Genomic DNA, 16,106 nt, shown 5'->3' on the forward strand with positions numbered 1-16,106 from the left:
CAGTTCTTGGGTGAGCCCCGTGCAATGTGTACCAAAGAAAGGAGGTATAAATATGGTAGCAAATGAGAAGAACGAGCTCATCCGCACTCAAACAGTCACAGGATGGAGGATATGCACGGATTACAGAAAGTTGAATAAGGCCATGAGAAAGGATCACTTCCCTCTTCCATTTATTGATCAGATGCTTGACAGGTTGACCGGCCATGAGTATTATTGTCTTCTATATGGCTACTCGGGGTATAATCAGGTTTGCATTGCACCAGAGGATCAAGAAAAGACTACCTTCACGTGTCCATTTGGCACGTTCACTTTTCGCAGAGTTTCGCTTGGCTTATGTGGCACACCTGCCACTTTTCAGAGATGTATGATGGCTATATTCTCTGATATGATTGGAAATAATGTCAAAGTGTTCATGGACGACTTCTCCGTCTTTGGACATTCATATGATGAATGTTTGAATAATCTTCGTGCGATGCTCAAAAGGTGTGTGGAAACTAATTTGGTGCTCAATTGGGAAAAATGTCACTTTATGGTGCGTGAATGCATTATTCTTGGGCATAAGGTCTCTAACAAGGGTCTTAAGGTGGATAAAGCCAAGGTGGGAGTCATTGAAAATCTTCCACCACCTGTTTCTGTGAAAGGAATCCGTAGTTTTCTTGGCCATGCGGGTTTTTATCGGCGTTTCATTAAGGACTTCTCGAAGATATCTAAGCCGTTGTGCAACTTGCTCAAGAAGGATGTGCCTTTCAAATTTGATGATGAATGCTTGGCAACATTCGAGACTCTCAAGAAGAGTTTGATAACAGCACCGATTATTACAACACCTGATTGGACAGAGCCTTTTGAGATGATGTGTGATGCGAGTGATTATGCGGTGGGAGCAGTTCTTGGGTAGCGTAAGAATAATCTTTTTCATGTGGTCTACTATGCTAGTAAGACTCTAAATGGAGCTCAAATGAACTACACCACTACTGAGAAGGAGGTCTTGGCTATAGTCTTTGGTTTCGAAAAATTTCGATCTTATCTGCTTGGGATGAAGGTGACAGTATTCACTGATCATGCGGCCATTCGCTATTTGGTTTCCATGAAGGATTCGAAGCCTAGACTTATTCGTGGGTGCTCTTGCTACAGGAATTTGAGTTAGAAATCAAGGATTGAAAAGGTACTGAGAATCAAGTAGCTGACCATCTCTCTAGATTGGAGAATCTCGATTCTACTTCACATGATAAGACATTGATCAACGAATCTTTTCTGGATGAGCAGTTGTTCGCAGTTCAGGAGGAAGAGCCATGGTTCGCAGATATTGTGAACTATCTTGTCAGCAATATAATGCCTCATAATATGAATACAGCTCAAAAGAAGAAGTTTCTGCATGAGGTGAAGTGGTACATGTGGGATGAACCGTATTTATTTAGATAAGGAGTTGACCAGATCATCAGGAGATGTATCCCATTCTGTGAGACGAAGGGGATATTACGAGACTGCCACTCCACAGTTTATGATGGACATTATGGTGGTGAAAAGATAGCAGCTCGTATTCTGAAAGCAGGTTTTTTTTGGCCTACTTTGTTTAAGGATGCACATCAGTTCGGTTTAAGGTGTGATCGTTGCCAAAGAGTGGGGAATCTTACAAGGAAGGATGAGATGTCGTTAAATGTGATGCTTGAAGTCGAGGTCTTTGATGTTTGGGGAATCGATTTCATGGGACCATTTGTCTCATCCTGTAATAATCAGTACATCTTGCTGGCAGTCGATTATATCTTAAAATGGGTAGAAGTCAAGGCTCTACCGATGAATGATGCAAAGGTAGTGTTGAATTTTCTTCATAAGCATATTTTCACAAGGTTTGGAATGCCACGAGTAATCATAAGTGATGAGGGGTCGCATTTCTGCAACCGTAAGTTCACTTCTATGATGCAGCGCTACAATGTGAATCATCGTGTTGCTACTGCCTATCATCCACAAACGAATGGTCAAGCAAAAGTGTCTAATAGAGAGATCAAGCGCATTCTAGAGAAAGTTATTTGTCCGTCAAGGAAAGATTGGTCTTTAAAGCTTGATGAAGCTGTTTGGGCTTATAGAACAGCATACAAGACTCCACTTGGGATGTCCCCGTTTCAACTTGTTTATGGTAAGGGATGTCATTTACCTGTGGAGCTTGAGCATAAGGCTTATTGGGCGTTGAAGAAGTTGAACCTTGATCTAGATGCAGCTGGGAAAAAGCGAATGATTCAGTTAAATGAACTTGATAAATTTCAACTCCAAGCGTACGAGAATAACAAAATATACAAGGAAAAAGTGAAAAGGTGGCACGACAGGAAGCTACATCCTAAGTCATTTATGCCGGGGCAGCAAGTTCTTTTATTCAACTCTCATCTCCGACTTTTTCCTGGAAAGTTGAAATCAAGGTGGTTTGGACCTTTTATTGTCAAAACTGTGTTTCCACATAGAGCGGTGGAGATTTTTGAGAATGATCCGGGCCAAGCATTCAAGGTTAATGGTCAGCGTTTGAAGCAATACTATGGGGACACGGCAAACCAGGAAGTGGTTAGTGTCATTTTATTGTCAACTTGAGCGAGGTACCCTACGTTAAGCTAATGAAGAAAAAGAAGCGCTTCTTGGGAGGCAACCCATGATTTGTGACTATAGGAACCCTTAGAAGTTAGTAACCTATCCAAAACCACAAAAAAATCAGAAAAACCAGGGCACAAAATTTTTTCCCAGAAGGCCCCTGGGCGCCCACTCAGCTCTGCTGAGCAACCGCACAGGACCCGTCTGCCTGAAATTTTTTTAGCCTAATAAAAATAAAAAAAAATCATAAAACACAAAAAATAAAAACAAAACCCACTACCCACGAATCCTTATCCCATAAACCCACGTTTTTAACCCTCAACCCCACTCCTAATCAAATTTTAACCCTAATCTTTACCCTATATATATATACAACTATTCCATATTCTCCCCCATACACTTTCAACTTTAAAACTTTCCCCCATATTCAAAAACACAAATCTTAAACACTTTTTCTCAGTTTCAATGGCACCAAGAGATCCAGGACTATTGATAGCAGCAGCACTGTTCCTACTGCTGATTCTTCGAGGGGTACTGCTGCGAGACCTCGGTTGTTTGATAGGGCTGCCCAGGAGGAGTATACTAGGCTTCTGCGTAAGCCAATTTTGAAGGAGAGGGGATTCTTACCATCGGGGAGGGATGGTGAGTTGTTGACGATGATTGCTGAAAATGGTTGGATTTCTTTTTGTGAGTCACCAGAGGCGGTTCCGATGAGCGTGGTTCACGAGTTCTATACGAACGCGAAGGCTGAAAAGAATGGGTTTTTTGTTGTGCGTGGGCTAACGGCGGATTATCATCCTGAGGCGATTCTCCGTATGATTGGGCATCGACAACGGAAGCCCACAAAGGAGAATTGGAATGAGAAGACTGCCGAAGATTTTGACCTGGATTTGATTTGTGCTACTCTCTGTCGGCCAGGAACGGTATGGAAGTTCAAGACTGGAACTAATGAGTATCGTTCTTTTCCGGTGATTGCGATGAATAGGTATGCCCGTGCATGGAATGCCTTTATTTGTGCTAATATTCTACCTACTTCACATGCACATGAGATTACAGTTGAGCGAGCACAGTTGTTATGGAGTATTTTGAATGAGGAGTATTATGTGAACCTTGGTGAGTTCATCTACCAAGAAATTCTGAAGTTTTTGAGGGGAGCGAAACACATGAACATCCCTTATGCATCTACTGTCACGAAGCTATGTCGAGCAGTGGGAGTTCATTGGCCTTCTCACGAGCAGTTGCAGATGCAGGAGTGGACGGGTGGAGAGCCCGAGGAGCATGGGCTGGGTTATCGTCTTCCAGGAGGACGTCCAATAGCTGGTGCTACCATGGCTAGGCCGAGTCGTGATGAGGCGGGTTCTTCTAGAGCTCAGGAGGGAGCTGGGATGGTTGATGCCCAGTATAGGAGGCTGTCGAGGAGGATGGATGCTATGTATGAGACACAGAGTAGGTTTGGTCAGGATCTCACCCTTACACTTGGGACTGCTTTTAGAGGCCTTGGAGCTGACATCCAGTGGCCCGTTTTTGGTGAGGACTCTGCTTATCCGCCTCCTGATACTCCACCCTCTAAGGGTGATGATGATGATTTCTCCGAGTAGGTATACCCTGTGTTCCTTTCTACTACCTTCACTGGGGACAGTGAAGATTTTAAGTTTGGGGGTGGTAGTTAAGGAATATTTTTGTGTGTGTGTCATATAGTTGCATATGCATGGTAGTTTAGTTTATATAATTGCATATTTTTGCCATATAGTTTTTTTTAATTATCATGTCATTTAGCTCATGCATTTACCATGATCCCTTTTGCATTGCTTTACCAATTGATTTGTGATATTGATGCGAGTGTAGTGATAGCGTTAGAGTGATGTTGAGTCTTGTAGGATGACATGCATGCTAGAAACACTTGTAATTTCACTAAGTCTTAGAGTATGCTGAAGGGCTAGATTGTTGTCATGGTTTGATGGTTTTCGAGGATAATCTATTGATTATGCTTAGAATTTATAATAGGTTCTTAATGATAAAAGGCATAAAAAGAAAAAAAATTGAAGTAAAAATTGGAACTCATTGTTAATTATGGCTAGGCGTCAAATGGCTAGTAGCCGGCTCGTATTTTTATGCGAGTAGTCTAGGGTTGAGCAAGATGGAGCAAAATGCACTTACTCAAAAATTTGAAAAAAGGAAAAAAAAAGAAGAAAAAAAAATATAGTTAATGCATAATTGATCACGAGTGGGCTCTTTGGTATTCGAGTTATTAAGTTCTTAGGGGACCTTGTGCCTAGTGAACAAAGGCTTTTACAGTCTGGGATCCGCTAACCTAATGCTCGCTAAATGGATGCCATTGTATAAGTCTTTTGTGGACCTCACTCATTGCACGGTCAAATAAGCATTGTTGTTGTGTTGAATAAAAAACATGATTCCGCAATAAGCTCCAGTAATCTTGAAGTGTTTAAGTCATTTTGTGCCTAGAATTTATTCTTCGTATAATCATGTAATTATCTTGAAAATAGTTGAGTTATGATAATTGATCTAGTTTCGAAGCATATCTGTTAAGCATCAGCACACACCACGTTTCTGGTTGTATGTTAGTTTGCATGATTTGACTGATCTTTATTCGCTTAATTGCATTTGTTGAGATGTCATAAGTTGGTTGGTTTAGTCGTAGTGAGGGGGATCGCTGCATTTCATAGAGATTGCATTCATGCATGTTTTTGTTTTGAGTCTGTGAAGCTTGAGGACAAGCATCGATTTAAGTGTGGGGGTAAAATGCCACTTAGAACGTCTTATAATGACTTGAATTGATGTCTTGAAATCAAGTATTTTGTGTATTTGATACGTTTTTCTAGTGTTTGTACATTTCAGGGTATTACTTGTATTTGTGGAGAGATTTCATCAGGAATAGGCCTTAGTATGTGCTTGGCATTGTAAGTGGGAAGTTAGGAGCAGAAGACAGCAGAGAACGGGAGCAAAATAATTAAGTTTCCAGAAAGGTGCTGGGCGCCCGCTTAGGCTGGCTGGACGGCCGCTCAGGATTGCTGGGCAGCCGCTCAGGGGCGCGAATTAAAAATCTGTTTTTTAGAGTTCTTGTTCAGCTGGACTTCCGAATTCTTAGATGGTTGGGTTTTGTGGGGCTTCTATATAAGTAGTTTTCAGAGACGTTTCACGTGTGTTGAATCATGGTATTAATCAAAGAGCAAGGAGATAAGGAAGAAGACCGTTTTAGCACATTGCAATGAAGAGGAAGCGTAGTTCTTGTGATTCTTTTATTCGTTGTATCAGTGGATGCTAGTTTTCTTTACTTTGAACCTTATTACTCTTATGACGTACTCTGGTTTAATATAAGTAGTTTTATTAATTATTTTCGTGTGTTAATATCATGCTTTCATTTGAACCCATGGTGATGATGAGTTCTATCATGGGCTAATCGTGATCATGGGGTCGTAACGAATTTGCTATTGAATTCTTTAGTTAGATTTTTAATACCTTAGTGTGTGATGATTGTATGATATCTAGTATTGGTTGTGCTTATTCATCTTATGTGCGTCGTGAACATATAAGATAGGGTGTTAATCTCTTGTGAAGTGACGGTGGATCTGAAAGGAATATGTCCTAAGTCCAATCATGTATTAGGATTTAGGAATAACTTTTATGTAATCTGTTTTGATTTCATTGATATTAATAAAGACTTGTTTTGCTTTTATTACGGGCTTTATCTATTTAAGTGTTTAAATAAGATATACCATAGTTTAGAGTAAAGCTTTTTATGGATTATGATGAGATCATAATAGTTTGACCTAAAAAGATGATAACTCTAAACTTAAATAGTTCCTGGTCGTAGGATTACTAACTGGTAATTAATAATCCGCAAAGATCGGTACATACTATGCTTGCTTCATTATGAAGGATGTCTGTTCTCATGGACATTTGTGTGGTGACACTATAGCTAGTATGTAGGTGCTTATTATAGAATAAGTTCACTGAACATGACTCGCCCAGCTGAACAACTGATGGAGTTCACTCACGTGTCAGCAGTTGTTCGCTTAGTGATAGTTGTACAAGTATCCTTAGACTTGAGGTCATCATAGTCATCTTGTGTACACTGAACTATGCTTTGGTTTAGTTCTTAGTCTCCAGGGACAATTATTAGGGCTCTTCTGGGTATAGGAATTTGTACACGAAGATAGTGTATGATCAATAAAGGATCTACCCCTTCCAGTGAAGGAAGCGAATGTTCAAGGCTGATTCACTTATGCTAGTTCAGGAATCTCTGGCCAGAGTGAATGAAATTAGAAAGGAGTTTCTAATTTGCATAGAACTACGCATAGTAAATGGTAAGCAAGTGATTGAATTAGATAGGCTTGACACGAGATCCATGCCTTGTATTTAATCGCAACATTGTAGGGTAGAAGGAGTTTATTGTACGGTAACTATTCACTGACAGGTTCTTGGTATTCTAAGCAGTGAATTCATATTATCCGGATAGTCGCGATATGTTGAGAAGCATCACTCACGATGTAGAATAAATGTGATTAATTAATTAATCATATTTAATAAATTAGAGAATTTATATAAATAATGATAAAATAGTTTTATTATTATTTATTTCTACTACCGGCTTAATATTGAACCTAAAGGGTTACAGCATAAAAAGAGAATAATTTAATGGTGGAGGAATTAATTAATAATGGCTAAATAATTATTTATTTGTGAAATAAATAATTAATTGGCAAATTTAATAATTGATTAAATGAGATTTAATTGATTATAAATTAATTAAGAAAAGTTCTTAATATTATTAATTAAGGATTTAATTTTTGGAAATTAAATCAAGAGAGAGAATTATTTCTAAAGTGTTTAGAAAAAGGATTAATGATTAAAAGGTGTTTTAATTATTAATGAGAATAATAAATGGGATAATAATAATAATATTTATGGGAAAATTTCAGCTGAAAATTTTGCCTATAAATACACTATTATAGACCCTAATTTTATTCCAACCTCAAAACCCGAAAACCCAAAAAGTTTGGAAAACCCAATTCTCTCCACCTCCTTCCTCCTCCTTAACATCGTTTTCTTGGTGGATACCGGTGGAGTGCTTCACACTTGAGGAGCAACTGCTAAGGATCTCTGATCGTTGTCTCCGAATTATTTTTAAAGGTTAGATTCGATCCCTCAAATTTTTATTCACGATTTATATGCTTTTATTTGGATTTTATATGTGTAAAAGTGTTTTGCCATGCCCCCGCCGCGTTAAAAATCCAACAATGGTATCAGAGCATAGGTTGTATGCATATAGATCTGTGGTAAAAATTTCAGAATTTTATGTGCTTGTATGAATTAATTATGATTTTTACAAGTTATATTATGGATTAATTTTGTCTGATGAGAAATCGTTTCTTATAATAATTTTGAATGTTGATCTGGGTTCTACAAGTGTTGTAGATCGTCTGGGTATTTTTTCATAATTTTAGGATGTATAGATTTTTTATTATGAATTTTTGAAGTTCTTATAATTAAATTCATAATTAAATAAATCATATATATATATATATAAATTGTTTATAAGTATGTATATATATATCTGTACAACATCTGTATGTTGTCTGTGTTTATCTGCTGTTGTCTGCTGTTGATGCTGCACGGAGAAGGTCAGATGTCAGGCACGTTTTCCGAGAGGCGGCGGCTGCAAAAACAAAAAAAAATATAGGGGTGTAACACATTCTGGGAATGCGTTACACACCTGTGGCGCATTCACGGAATGCGTTACACCAATTAATGGCTTAAAAGGGGTGTAACGCATCACCGAAATGCGTTCAGGTCTTGTAACGCGTTCCTGTAATGCGTTATAGCCCGTTTGTTGATCTTAAAATTGATTTTCTGGGAGTTTCGTAACTCCGTTTTGGGCGTGCAATATACTGTTGGATTTGTTTTTCCGAGATGGATCTAATGGAGTGATCAATTTTAGTTTATATAAAAGTTTTGAACTGTTTATATTCCATGAAGTGTTTTAAAGCTATTTTTGATCGTTTGAATTGCTTTTAAATGCTTCATGTGATACATAGAGATGTATAATGCTTAGACTAATGTGCTAGATGATATAACATGCCTACCTTGATGTTTATTCATGTTGATATATGTGATATATGCTTAGTTTATCATGCGATGATAGATTTAGGTGAACTTAAATAAACATAAGGCGTTTGTTAGACAACCTAGTATAGTGAAATTGTTTCATAACCTTAAAAATAATATTATGAATACAATCATGAGATTCTTGTGTTTGTGAAACACATAATTGAATATGAATTTTTGATATGAGAGAAAGGATGATTCTGTCAACAACAGATTTCTATCTGTAAGAAAGGGTTATTAAGTGACGCCTCTTGACAATGCTCCACCCGATCTGGGAATCATCTGATTATTGATTATTGATTTGAAATATTTAATTTAAAAGGAAGAATTTCTTTATAATATGATTATGATTGTAACGTAATATAATCCATCTAAAATTAAATAATATCAAGTAGTAATTGGCCAATGATACAACGGGCTTGTGTTGGTCATAGCCTTCCAACATGATAGAAAAGTAGTTCCTATTTTTGAATCATTGTCGGTTCGTGCTACAGCCGAGGGCTTTGATTTCGAAATAAGAAATACTTGTCTATTACATAGAGATATGTACATTGAATAAGAATCTAAAGGTTGGTACGTGCTACAGCCGTGGGCCTTTGGGGACTGATTCAACTGTACGGAATGTTGGGTTAGACTAGACTTAGAATATTGAGTTTGTCATGCTACAGCCGAGACTCAATTATTCAAGAGGCTAAAGTTTGATTAGGGAATAACATGAGATGTAATTGACAAGAGTTGTCTGCCTATTGAACATTACATGGCGGTTCGTGCTACAGCCGGGGTCGTGTAATGGAATGTAGGATCCCTATTCTCACTAGCATTATGAATGCTTAATTTTTCACGTAGGGGATTGAATAAATTAGGAAAACTAGTGGGAGCCACTTATGAATAAAGACCCGATTCATATAGTGTATTGAAATGAAATTGAATATTTGCTAAGTGTTGTTATGTGTTTATCATTTACAGATTTACAATATACATTATGTCTTCTGCACTATCACTCAGGGGCATACTGGATGCTCACAAATTGAATGGTCCTAATTATGCTGACTGGCTTCGAAACTTGAGAATTGTTCTCAGGATTGAGAAGCTGGAATACGTGATTGACTCACCTAAGCCTACTGAACCTGCTAGTGATGCACATAATGATGAACATGTTGTGTATCGTAGGTGGATAGATGATGCAAATATTGCTCAATGCATCATGCTAGCTTCCATGAACATTGAGCTACAGAAGCAACATGAGCATATGGATGCTCACACTATCCTCATGCATCTATAAGAGTTGTATGATGTGGCGGGGATGACAGCTCGATATGAGATATCGAAGGAGCTGTTCGGTTGTAGGATGTCTGAGGGATCATCTGTGAATGACCATGTACTTAAGATAATCAATTTGATTGAACGTCTTGGACAACTTGGTTTTGCCATGGATGGGGAGCTGAGCCAATACTTGGTCTTGCAATCGCTTCCGAGTTCGTTCTCGCAGTTTGTTGTGAACTTTCACATGAATAAGTTGGATGTCAGCCTGCCTGAACTCCACAACATGTTGAAGACTGCGGAATCGAATTTTTCCCCTAAGAAGAGTTCTGTTCTTCTAATTGGTGAAGGTTCCAATCCTAAGAAAAGGAAGAGGAACTCTTCCAAGAAGAAGAAAATAGGTGAAGAAAAGCCGGTTCCACCAAAAGCTGAAGACCCCAAAAGCAAAGTTGTTTGCTTTCACTGTAATAAGGTGGGGCACTGGAAGAGGAACTGCAAGGTTTACCTTGCAGAATTGAAGAAGAAGGGTAGTGAGACTACCGCTTCTGATTCAGGTATGTTCATGATAGAAGTGAATGTCATTTCTACTTGGGTATTAGATACCGCCTGTGGTTCTCAAATCTGCAATTTGTTGCAGGGACCAAGGAGAAGTAGGACTCTTGAGGAAGAGGAGGTGATTCTACTGATGGAAATGGAGCAAGAGTTGCTGCTGTAGATGTAGAATCATTTCATTTACATAGGCCTACGGGCAAGACTATTGTTTGAAATAATTGTTATTTTGTTCCCTCGATTGTGAGGAATATTATTCCTATGTTATACTTGGCTGGATTTTTATTTATTATTGAGAATAATGAATGTTCTATTCTTAGAGATAATATTCTTTATGGACGTGGTGCTTTAAATAATGGTCTGTATATATGTGACATAATTTACTTCAGATTGAACAAACTAATAAAAGAAAAGGGATGATGAAAATCTCACTTTATTGTGGCACTGCAGTCTCCATTTAGTGGACATGGAGAGAGGGCTGCAGATTTGCTAGGATTGGTACACACAAATGTATGTGGACCAATGTCTACGCAAGCCATGGGTGGATTTTCATACTTCATTACTTTCATAGACGATAGATCTGGATTCAGATATGTGTTTGATGAAACACAAGTCTGAGGCCTTTAAAAAGTTCAAAGAATATAAGTATGAAGTGGAGAAACAACCAAACATAGTATTATAACTCTTTGATTAGATCGAGGTGGTGAATACTTGAATGGAGAGTTTCTAGATTATCTCAAAGTAAATGGTATAGTCTTCTAGTGGACTCCTCCAGATTGGTATCTGAAAGGAGAAATCAAACTTTGTTAGACATAGTTCGGTCCATGATGAGCTATGCAAATCTTCCAGTATTCCTATGGGGTTATGCATTGGAAACCTCAGCATATTTACTGAATAAGGTGCCTTCCAAATCAGTTCCTTAAACTCCGTATGAGATATGGAAAGAAAGGAAACCGAGTCTTAAACACGTTAAGATTTGGGGATGTCCAGCTTATGTCAAGTAAGTTGACCCAGATAAGCTGGAATATCGATCCGTAAAATGTAGTTTTGTGGGATATCCTAAAAAGACTTTAGGGTATTACTTTTATACTGATCATCGGGTGTTTGTCTCCAGACATGCTACCTTCTTGGAAAAGGAGTTTATCCTTGAAGGAAACAGTGGGAGCAAAATTGAACTTGGTGAAGTTCAAGAAGTACAAACTACTACGGATCAAATGGAAACACCTGTTCTGACTGAACAACCTTTTGTGGAACAGCTCATTCATAGGTCAGGGAGAGTGTCTCGCCAACCTGAGAGGGAATATGGCCTTGTCATTGAGAATGACAATGAGTTGTCAATCATTTGATGATGACGACCCTGTGACCTATAATGAAGCTATGAATAGTGTTGACTCAGAGAAATGGCAAAGTGCCATGAAATCCGGAATGGAATCTATATATACGGTATATGAAAGAATGATTAGAGCAGATGGCCAGGTGGAGACCTTTAAGTCCAGGCTTGTGGCAAAAGGATTCAAACAAAGGCAATGGATTGACTTTAATGAAACCTTTTACCTATAGCCCTGTTATAATCAGTTCGGATTTTGCTTGCGATTGCTGCTTACTACGACTATGAGATCTGGCAAATAGCCAGATGGTTTTCTTTCCAAGAGAAATGAAAACCTAGTATGTAAGATACTGCGAACCAAATATAGTTTAAAGCAAGCTTCTCGAAAGATGGAACATTCATTTTGATGAGACAATCAAAGAGTTTGATTTTATCAAAAACGAAGATGAACCATGCATCTATAAAAGGGTTAGTGGGAGCGCGGTAACATTTCTTGTATTGTATTGAATTAGATTTGACACACATAACAACATAGCAGACCCACTCACAAAGCTACTTTATGAAAGTCACTTTGATCGTCATAAAGACAAGATGGGTATTAGATACCAGAGTGATTGGCTTTAGTACAAGTGGGAGATTGAAAGGAATATGTCCTAAGTCCAATCATGTATTAGGATTTAGGAATAACTTTTATGTAATCTGTTTTGATTTCATTGATATTAATAAAGACTTGTTTTGCTTTTATTACGGGCTTTATCTATTTAAGTGTTTAAATAAGATATACCATAGTTTAGAGTAAAGCTTTTTATGAATTATGATGAGATCATAATAGTGAGACCTAAAAAGATGATAACTCTAAACTTAAATAGTTCCTGGTCGTAGGATTACTAACTGGTAATTAATAATCCGCAAAGATCGGTACATACTATACTTGCTTCATTATGAAGGATGTCTGTTCTCATGGACATTTGTGTGGTGACACTATAGCTAGTATGTAGGTGCTTATTATAGAATAAGTTCACTGAACATGACTCGCCCAGCTGAACAACTGATGGAGTTCACTCACGTGTCAGCAGTTGTTCGCTTAGTGATAGTTGTACAAGTATCCTTAGACTTGAGGTCATCATAGTCATCTTGTGTACACTGAACTATGCTTTGGTTTAGTTCTTAGTCTCCAGGGACAATTATTAGGGCTCTTCTGGGTATAGGAATTTGTACACGAAGATAGTGTATGATCAATAAAGGATCTACCCCTTCCAGTGAAAGAAGCGAATGTTCAAGGCTGATCCACTTATGCTAGTTCAGGAATCTCTGGCCAGAGTGAATGAAATTAGAAAGGAGTTTCTAATTTGCATAGAACTACACATAGTAAATGGTAAGCAAGTGATTGAATTAGATAGGCTTGACACGAGATCCATGCCTTGTATTTAATCGGAACATTGTAGGGTAGAAGGAGTTTATTGTACGGTAACTATTCACTGACAGGTTCTTGGTATTCTAAGTAGTGAATTCATATTATCCGGATAGTCGCGATATGTTGAGAAGCATCACTCACGATGTAGAATAAATGTGATTAATTAATTAATCATATTTAATAAATTAGAGAATTTATATAAATAATGATAAAATAGTTTTATTATTATTTATTTCTACTACCGGCTTAATATTGAACCTACAGGGTCACACCAGAAAAAGAGAATGATTTAATGGTGGAGGAATTAATTAATAATGGCTAAATAATTATTTATTTGTGAAATAAATAATTAATTGGCAAATTTAATAATTGATTAAATGAGATTTAATTATTGATTAAATGAGATTTAATTAATTATAAATTAATTAAGAAAAGTTCTTAATATTATTAATTAAGGATTTAATTTTTGGAAATTAAATCAAGAGAGAGAATTATTTCTAAAGTGTTTAGAAAAAGGATTAATGATTAAAAGGTGTTTTAATTATTAATGAGAATAATAAATGGGATAATAATAATAATATTTATGGGAAAATTTTAGCTGAAAATTTTGCCTATAAATACACTATTATAGACCCTAATTTTATTCCAACCTCGAAACCCGAAAACCCAAAAAGTTTGGAAAACCCAATTCTCTCCACCTCCTTCCTCCTCCTTAACATTGTTTTCTTGGTGGATACGGGTGGAGTGCTTCACACTTGAGGAGCAACTGCTAAGGATCTCTGATCGTTGTCTCCGAATTATTTTTAAAGGTTAGATTCGATCCCTCGAATTTTTATTCATGATTTATATGCTTTTATTTGGATTTTATATGTGTAAAAGTGTTTTGCCATGCCCCCGCTGCGTTAAAAATCCAACAGGATCTTGAGATTTAGAACTTGCCATGCTAGCATAGGTTCATGTATGTGTATGAATGATTAGTGGGTAACTTTAACTGTTTTACTTGCCCTGTATAATCATAAGGAATGACTTGTGCTTAAATAGTTATGTTGTCAAATTCTGTAGACATATAGGGTCTCAACATAATTGATGCCTATTCAACTTCTATCTCAATTGTGGATGTTTGGTAGAATGGTATTAGTACAACGAAAGTTGGCTTTTATCAGTTTAGTGTTGTTCGATTAATATCATCACCGTTACATGCTAAGGGTAATAATGATAACTATTGAAGGAAGTAGTAATGAAGTTATGATCTCATGTGTGTTTAATATTGTTAATTCATGTGTCTGTTAAGTGGTTAATTCTCGTAGTTAATTATAGTTAATAATTAGTTAATCAATCTAAGTGTTATTGCCTTGACATTGAGAAGTGATCATACATTGGTGAGTAAGTGTTAATTGAGCATAATTAATCCGAGTCTCTGTGGGAACGAACTAAAAAGTATTCTATATTACTTGCGAATGCGTATACTTGCGTGTATTATTAGCGCGTGTTGCTGCCCTAACAATTTCTTGATCACTTTCATCACTAACCATCTCAACATTATCAAACTTGAGGCTTTCATGGAAATCTCCATCTTGCAGTCCTTCAATCTTTTTATCATCAAACACAACATGTAATGATTCCATAACAATGTTGGTTCTTAGATTGTAGACTCTTCATGCATTTCCAACATCATATCCAACAAAAATTCCTTCATTTGCTTTGGCATAAAACTTCCCATGTTGATCAGTTTGATTCCATAAGATATAACATTTGCAGTCAAAGACATGAAGAAAATTTAGAGTTTGCTTCCTATTCTTGAACAACTGATAAGGAGTCATGCATTTGGCTTGATTAACCAAAGAAATATTCTGAGTGTAGCATGCAGTATTCACAGCTTTAGCCCAAAAATATGTTGGGAACTTTGATTCTTCAAGCATTATCCTTGTAGCTTCAATTAGAGATCTGTTTTTCCTTTCCACCACTCCATTTTGTTGAGGAGTTCTAGCTACAGAAAACTCATGCATAATTCCATTTTCTTCACAAAATTATCTCATCCAAGAGTTCTTGAACTTGGTTCCATTCTCATTCCTGATTCTTCTCACTTTGAAATCAGGATGATTGTTGACTTACCTTATGTGATTGATGATGATTTCACTAGCTTCATCTTTGGACTTTAGAAAATATGTCCAAGAGAACTTTGAGAAATCATCTATAATTACTAGGCAATATCTTTTCCTTGAGATAGACAACACATTGATTTGTCCAAACGAATCCATGTGCAACAGTTGCAAAGGTTCTTTAATCGTTGAATCAAGCTTCTTTCTGAATTATGCTTTGATCTACTTTCCTTTCTGGCAGGCATCACACAATCCATCCTTAGTGAACTCCACTTGAGGAATATCTCTAACCAATTCTTTTTTGACAAGCTCATTCATGGTCTTGAAGTTTAGATGGGACAGCTTCTTGTGCCATAGCCAACTTTCATCTTGACTTGCTTTACTAAGAAGACAAGTGACTAATTCTGCATTTGATGAGTTGAAGTCAACTAGGTACATATTTCCTTTTCTCACTCTAGTGAGAACCACTTTGTTGCTCTTTTTGTTTGTCACAACACAGGCTTCTGAATTGAAAGTAACTGAATTGCCCTTATCACAAAGCTGGCAACAAATTATGCTTGAGACCATCCACTAGGGCAACCTCTTCAATTATGACATTGTCTTTTGAAATCAAGCCATATCCCACAGTATAACCCTTGCTGTCATCTCTAAAAGTAATACTTGGGCCAACTCTTTCCTTGAACTCGGTGAGCAGGGTAGAATCTTCAGTCATGTGCCTTGAGCAACCACTATCCAGATACCAGAGATTCTTTCTGTTTCC

Source organism: Apium graveolens, chromosome 9, assembly GCF_009905375.1.
Source record: "Apium graveolens cultivar Ventura chromosome 9, ASM990537v1, whole genome shotgun sequence".
NCBI lineage: Eukaryota > Viridiplantae > Streptophyta > Magnoliopsida > Apiales > Apiaceae > Apium > Apium graveolens.